General features: G+C 48.0%; 1 long non-coding RNA gene across 1 annotated transcript; it reads right to left on the minus strand.

Moving 5' to 3' along the window:
- Window positions 1–3,731: 3,731 nt before the first annotated feature.
- Window positions 3,732–6,167, minus strand: LOC120521609. The gene is made up of 3 exons (XR_005632163.1): window positions 6,092–6,167; window positions 5,624–5,654; window positions 3,732–3,804 (listed from the first exon to the last, which is right to left on the minus strand). It is a non-coding gene; the product is annotated as an uncharacterized LOC120521609 (long non-coding RNA).
- Between the last annotated feature and the right edge of the window lie 1,108 nt (window positions 6,168–7,275).

Here is a 7,275-nt window from a genome sequence, read left to right on the forward strand (position 1 = left end):
GGGGGGGGGACAAGTCCGGCCGGGAAACCTCACCAGGGGAGGGCCCCCAGGAGGCAAATCCGTAATCCCCGAGCCACCTATCTGACTCCTCTTCTGGGGAGGAGAGTGCCACCGGCTCCCCCCCCGGATGACGGCTTCTCACCCTATCTTTAAGGAAACCCCAGACCCCCTTTGGGGGGGAAACCTTTAGCCGCTTGTTTTCGGATCTCGTTTTTTTTCGGTCACTACCCATGCCTGACCATAGGGGGGGTAGGGCGGGTCGATGGGAAATTGAAGCGGGCCTCGGCTCAGCCCTTTTTTCACCATGACCCCTGCGACCCCATTTTGGGCGCCGTCCCCTTCTCGGCTCCATTCTTCCCTCCCCGTGAACAAGCCCCGGAACGAACTCCTCCACTTGGGGGGATCTCCCCCCCAACCCTGAAGGGCACCCCCCTTTTTCCGGTGGGCCATGCCCCGGTTTGGAGGTGCTGATTCTCATCCCAGCGCTTACACTAGTCGACCGCCCAGAGGGGGGCTAAAGATAAAGCCTGAGGGAAACAAACGGGACAACATCATCTGCAAAACGTGACCCAATCCAGTCCCCCAAACCCCCGGACCCCTTCAACCCCCTGGTGGGTTAAACCCTGTCCATAAAAGTTAAGACAGAATCGGGAAAAAGGGCCCCCGGCGGAGTCAACTCCTAAAACGGGTCAATTTTCCCCGGGCAATCGGACCAATTTGCCCCCCCTTTGACAAAACCCGGGGCACCCTTTTATCAGGGCCCGGGTACCCCATCCCCCGGGCACCCCCACGGATTCCCGGGCCCCGCGAATGCCCCAATCCAAAACACAAGCCGGTCGGGCAACCCCATTCCGGCCTTTTAAAGGGGTGAAGACCCTGGTCCACTGTTCGCCACCAGGGGGGGAAAACCACACTGTTCCCCCCAAACGGGTTGACTATCCAGGCCCTCCCCCCTCCAAAACCCCCGAAAGATTTTTCCAAGGCTGGGGGAGGGGACCCCCTCTATGTTAAACACCCCCTCCATCCCCCTTTTTAAAAAGGGGGACCACCCCCCCGGTCTCCCAAATAGAGGCACTGTCCCGTGTCCATGCGGTGCAGGGGCGTGTAAAGGGGAAAGCCCCTACAACATCCAGAGCCTAAGGAACCCCGGGCTTTCATCCCCCGGGGGCCCCCCCCAAAGGATTTTTTGCCCCCCGGGTGCTTAGCCCCAGAGATGGGGGGCCCCCTCAAGCCCCCAGGCTCGCTTCCTCTGGAAGGCAGTTAGGGGTTTTGAGGAGGCTTGGATCCCCCCAAAGCCCAAATGCCCGGTTGAGGTCGCAGCGCACCATCCCCCCCCTTCCGGTGTTGACACTGCATTTTCCCCCCCGGGGGCCCCCGGATGGTGGACCGTCCCCCTCCCCCCGGGGAAAAAGTTCCCTCCATGGCCTCCCAACCCTCCCAGCCGGGTTTTGCCCGCAACACAACCCGCGCGCTTGGCCTCCCGGTACCTATCAGCGCCTCCAGAGCCCCCCCGGACAAAAAGTCCTATGGACCCTTTCCCAGCTTGGCACCCCCACCGGGTCCCACCACGGGTTGGGGTTTTCCCCCCAAGCGGCACCGACCACCCCCCCGCTCCAGTCAGCCGCCAACAAAGGGGCCGGAACAGGGCCCCGGATCAGCCCCCACCTCCGGGGGCGGGTTTGAAGTTCTCCCGGAGGTGGGAGTTGAAGTACCTAAAGGGGGACTCTGCCAGCCCCCCCAGAACCCTCACAAACGTTTCCACCAGGCGGCCGGCATTTCCCCCACCTGAGAAACTCACCACCAGGTGGTGATCAGTTAACCAGCTCCCCCCTCCTTCCCCGGTTCCAAAAGGGCCCCAAGTCCCCAACGCCAAAGTCGATTACCGAGGCCAAAAGGGTTCCGGTGAAAATGCACATATAAACCCCCTTATGCTTGAACATGGTGTTGAGGACAACCATGCGGCACAGAATCAATAACAAAACACCCCCGGGGAGTCGGGGCCATTCCTCCCAATCCCCCCCTTCCCAGGTCTCACTGTCGCCCCGTAGCATTAAGTCTCCCAGAAACGGGGAATCCCGAAGGTATCCCCCGCCCTCCCGAGACTCCAAAAGGTGGATCTCAAACCCTGTTGGGCATGCACAAACAACAGTCAGGACCCCCCCCACCCGGGGGGAGGGAGGCCACCCTCCCCCACGGGGGTAACCCCAAGCACAGGCTCCAATGGGGGAAAAGGCCCCACCTGCTGGCGCCCCCACGGGGGCAAACCCCCGGTGGTAGGAGTCCCGCCCCTCAAAGGGGAGGCCAAGAAGCTGTGCGGGGGTAACCCCCCCAGCCCCAACCCTCGACCCCCAGCCGTGGGTCCTTCCCCCCGGAGGGCATTCCAGTCCCCCAAAAGGGCCGTTTCGGGGGGGGATCAGGCCGCCAGGTCCCGGGCCGCCACCACCCAACTCACCTGCCCCCAAACCCCCTTGGCCCCCTTTCCCGGTGGGGGAGGGCCCCTGGGGGGGGGGACCCCGTTCCCCTTTGGGCTGGCCCGCGAATGGGTGAGGCCCGCCCGGGGGCCATGACCCCACCCCAGGCCTGGCTCCAGAGGGGGCCGTCCGCCCGGGAAAACGTTGTCCAAAAATTTTGCTCTTTGGGAGGTTTGTTGCCGCCTTTTTCTCATCCCCCACCTAGGACCCGTTTGCCTTTGGCCTAAGGGGAAAAACCCACAAAAGCTCCTAGGATATTGGGACCGAAACCCCTCCACCACGATAAAATTTGGGGTTTAAGGAGGTTTTAAATACCATCACTAATAAAGGCTGATAGCACAGCTTTGAAAAAATCCAGTCCCGAGAATTTCTCAAAGTCCCAAGCTCAAAAAATGGTGATCATCAAAAAAAAAATGGGTTTAAAAATAAAGAATGAAAAATTGATTACGGATAACAAAATGAAGGTAAACTAAAAAACCTCAAGACATACGGATCTGAAAAAAAAAACCCGCTGTCAGAAAAAAAAACTTTTTTATTAATCTGAATAAACGTACATATGTCCCCTTCATGACATATGGGACAGTCCAAGTCTGACACAAATATAAAGGGGAAGGTGCTCTATAATCTACAGTTTGCTTTTAAACTCCCAAGCGAATCAAAGGTTTAGGTTTAATATGAAAAGCAAAGCGTTTACCACGATATTATTAAATGTAAATGGAACCTGAGAAGTTTTTAACTTGAGTTCTAGTCTTCTTTTTCTTTTTGTTAGCTTGAACATGGCTTTGCTTTACATTTTATCCAAGTATATTGACTCTTGTGTAATTGTTTATTTAGCTGATACATGCATTTATCGAGTGACAAAGTGGCATGGTGGTTAATGTTAATGCCAGCATATTGCATTCAGATCCAGTGTTTTCCATGTAGAATTTATAAATTCTCGCATTTCTGTCTGAGTTTTCCTTTCAAGTAGTTTGTTTTTCTTATTTCATCCTCAGATAAATGCTGATAAGGCTGAATGGACATTCCAGATTGGACCTGTGTGTATCGAGTGCAAGACCTGGAGTTGTGGTGAAGTGACCCCTTGCCAGCTCAACCAGAAGTGCACTCTGCCTCCCTGGAGTGGATTAAGCAAGAAAATGTTATGTGTCTGACTATGTCTGCAAACGTTGTCCTTCAATACTTGCAAATCTGCCTAAACACTCTGAGGAGCCTGTATTTAGTGAAAAATATCAGAAGAATAAATAAAATTTATTTTTCACCCTCGTCATTTAATGCCTCCATCTGGACAGCCCCTCCGCCTGGGGTATTCACATCCATTCTTTTATCTTTTCTCCTACAAGAAACATAAATAGAAATAAAGTCAGACTGCATTTTAGAACACACAGAGGACAAGAGAAGGTTATGTTTGTCATCTACCAAAATTACAAATGACTCTTCTTATTTTTAGCCTCTTTTATTTCACCCAGAATTCTAAACAGACCAATCAGACTCTATTTGGTATTAATGTCTGTAAACACAAGAGCTTGTTGTTTTTCAGACAGACCTCAATGGGCTTCTTCAAAGTTTAAAAATATTCAGACCTCTCATGGTTCTCATTTCCTAACACTCTGCAAAGTAAAGTCAGAAATTCTGCAAAAGCCAATGTATTCAAATGTAAAACAAGATAAGCTGCATGCATTTTGGTAGCAAACAGACACCAGCAGATAGTGGAGGAGAATTGTGAGTAAATCCCTCAAGTGGTATTATTCGGGAATTAGTTTAGGTAGCAGACTTATACTATGAAATCTAATCAGAAAGTAACAAACAGGAGCTCATTTACTAACCATCATATACATGGAGTTCTGAGCCTTAGCAAATGTTTAATTCTAGGAATGCACTGATATTTATCCTTATAAAATAACTCAAAATTAGGTGTGGACAATTGTAAGGACACAAGAAACATCGAGGCAGTGCCAGTTGAGTCACCTTTTTTAATCCAAATGTAAATAATCTCAAACAAAAAGAACACTCGATGGTGTACACAGATAATGGAAGTAAAATAAAGAGGAGTCTTCTTGACATCTTCAATGAAAATCAGCTCAGTAGAGCGGACCATCTTTGGTATCTCTCTGTTGCTCACAGTTTAGGTTCCTATATGAGACACCATTCATAGGGGTGTCTGCTCTTTTGTAGCCCTCCGCCATAGGGGGGGTCAATTGCCCTCAGTGGGCGTCTCCTTGCTGCTATGGGTGACAAAGAGAGCAACAATTTTAGCAAATGAGCCCCTTTTGCCCCAGGGTGGTATTGCTTACTTTCCTGGAATGTGATCCTCGGACACTGAACCTGACGTAGCTTAAACAGTTTATGTTTGGTGCGATAGTGGCCTGGGTGGCTAAAAAGGGTGCAGCAACTAAATATTGTGCCACCATACTGCTCAAGAATTTGTGTAATAATTCTTTCAATTATTGTCTGTTAGGATTTAACCATAGCTTAATCTCTTGTTTTTTATTTTGTATCATATTGTCACACATGGGCACCTGGCGATCACCTACCTTGCTCTCAAGCAAGGCATGCAATAACCGCTGGGACAACAGGGGGTGCCAAAGCTAACCATATCTTCTCTTATGTTTTCCCTTTCTCAGAGAACTCACTCAAGTAAGCCCCGCCCCTTAAGGTCGGGACAGTCTAAAGGTGAGAGCTCATGGAGGTAATGGGGTCTCAGATAATGGAACTTCGTCCCACATACACGAACTTCCCAATGCAGACCTGCTGGAGAGCTGATTATTTAGAAAAGCCATTGAGGCTAACAAGGCACTTATTATGCCTGTTTTCAGTTGACACTCATATTTTGTTCTTTCTTTTGGATGATTGTACTAAACGGGTGGCCTGGTTGGCACACCAAATTCTCTGGTCTTTACTTACTGCGTCACCCTTTATTTTCTTTGTATTTGTTGATTGCTATGAAAATCAAACTGAATTGAACACAGACGACTCCGTGCGTCAGTCACTTTAAAATGTAAAGCTGCCATTAACTAATTATACACAACTTTGGAATGTAGTAGAAAAACTGAAGTGTCCAAAAGAAAGAGGCAGACAGAAATAGAATACGTAACATCTTTAGTCAGATGACATTAACTCAGTGATCCCAATTGACCTTGAAGATGAAAACTCACCTGGCCGTTTTACTCTCAAAGCACGGCAAACCTGCAGTATGAACAAAGACAAAGGATTTTGAGGTGTCCGTAACATCCAAGAAATCTAAAACCCTTACAAAGGGCCAGCCAAATGGACACACTGGTTTTACTGCTAAGTATGCACTTTACTGTTGAAGAACACAATAAACATGGAATCAGCTGAGGTAAGACCTGCATGAATATGGATTGGGAAGCATTATTACCCAGATTCTGCCTACCTGTCCTTTAGTATCTCCTACAATCACCTCTTCTTTATATCTTACTACTAGGAACTCCTGACTAAAAGACCCTTCCACCTACCCGACCCATAGAATAGTTATTTTTATTGAAACTCAATGTCTTAGTGTCTCTTCGAAGCAGTTTCATGTTAACTTACTGAGAAAAAGGGACACAACAACGTAAACAGCACCCCTCTGTAGGCCTGAGGGTTATGTGCTGTCCACTCACCTCGAGTCTTGTGATATACGAAGAGCAGAAGCATCAAAAAGAAACAGAGAGGATCCAACACTGCCTAAAATAATAGGGAGATGGGACACTGGAGAGACAGAAAAATCCACAAGGTCACTGTGTGGACACGCTTTGTATTTTATATACAGTAACAAATATTCATCTCACATTGACAGTCTTGCATTTATGTACAGTCATATGAAAAAGTTTGGGAACCATTTCAACCTGCATAATAATTGACTCTCCTTTCAACAAAAAGATAACAGTGGTATGTCTTTCATTTCCTAGGAACATCTGAGTACTGGGGTGTTTTCGAACAAAAGATTTTAGTGAAGCAGTAGTTAATTGTATGAAATTAAATCAAATGTGAAAATCTGGCTATTGTGCAAAATTTGGGTCCCTTTAGCGTTGCTGATCTGAATACCTGTAACTGCTCAATGTGATTACTTAGAACACCAAATTGGTTGGATGAGATCGTTAAGTCTTGAACTTCATAGACAGGAGTGTCCAATCATGAGATATAACGGTATTTAAGGTGGTCAATTGCAAGTTGTGCTTCCTTCCCTTTGACTCTCCTCTGAAGAGTGACAGACAGCATGGGGTCCTCAAAGCAACTCTCAAAAGATCTGAACACAAAGATTGTTGAGTCTCATGGTTTAGGAGCAAGGCTACAAAAGCCATCTTAAAGGTTTAAACTGTCAGTTTCAACTGTAAGGAATGGAATCAGGAAATGGAAGGCCACAGGCATTAGTTGCTACCATTAAACCAACCCAAGTCTGGTAGGCCAAGAAAATACAGGAGGCGGCATATGTGCAGGATTGTGAGAATGGTTACTGACAACCCACAGATCACCTCCAAAGACCTGCAAGAACATCTTGCTGCAGATGGTATATCTGTACATTGTTCTACAATTCAGTGTAATTTACACAAAGAACATCTGTATGGCAGGGTGATGAAAAGAAGCACTTTCTGCACTCACGCCACAAACAGAGTAGCTTGTTGTATCAAATGCTCATTTAGGCAAACCAGATTCATTTTGGAACAAAGTGGTTTGGACAGATGAGACAAAGATGGAGTTATTTGGTCAGAAAAAAAGCACTTTGCATGGCTGGAAGAAGAACACCTCATTTCGAGAAAACACCTGCTACCTCCTGTCAAATTTGGTGGAGGATCCATCATGCTGT

Source organism: Polypterus senegalus, unplaced genomic scaffold (genome assembly GCF_016835505.1).
Source record: "Polypterus senegalus isolate Bchr_013 unplaced genomic scaffold, ASM1683550v1 scaffold_3217, whole genome shotgun sequence".
NCBI classification, from domain to species: domain Eukaryota; kingdom Metazoa; phylum Chordata; class Cladistia; order Polypteriformes; family Polypteridae; genus Polypterus; species Polypterus senegalus.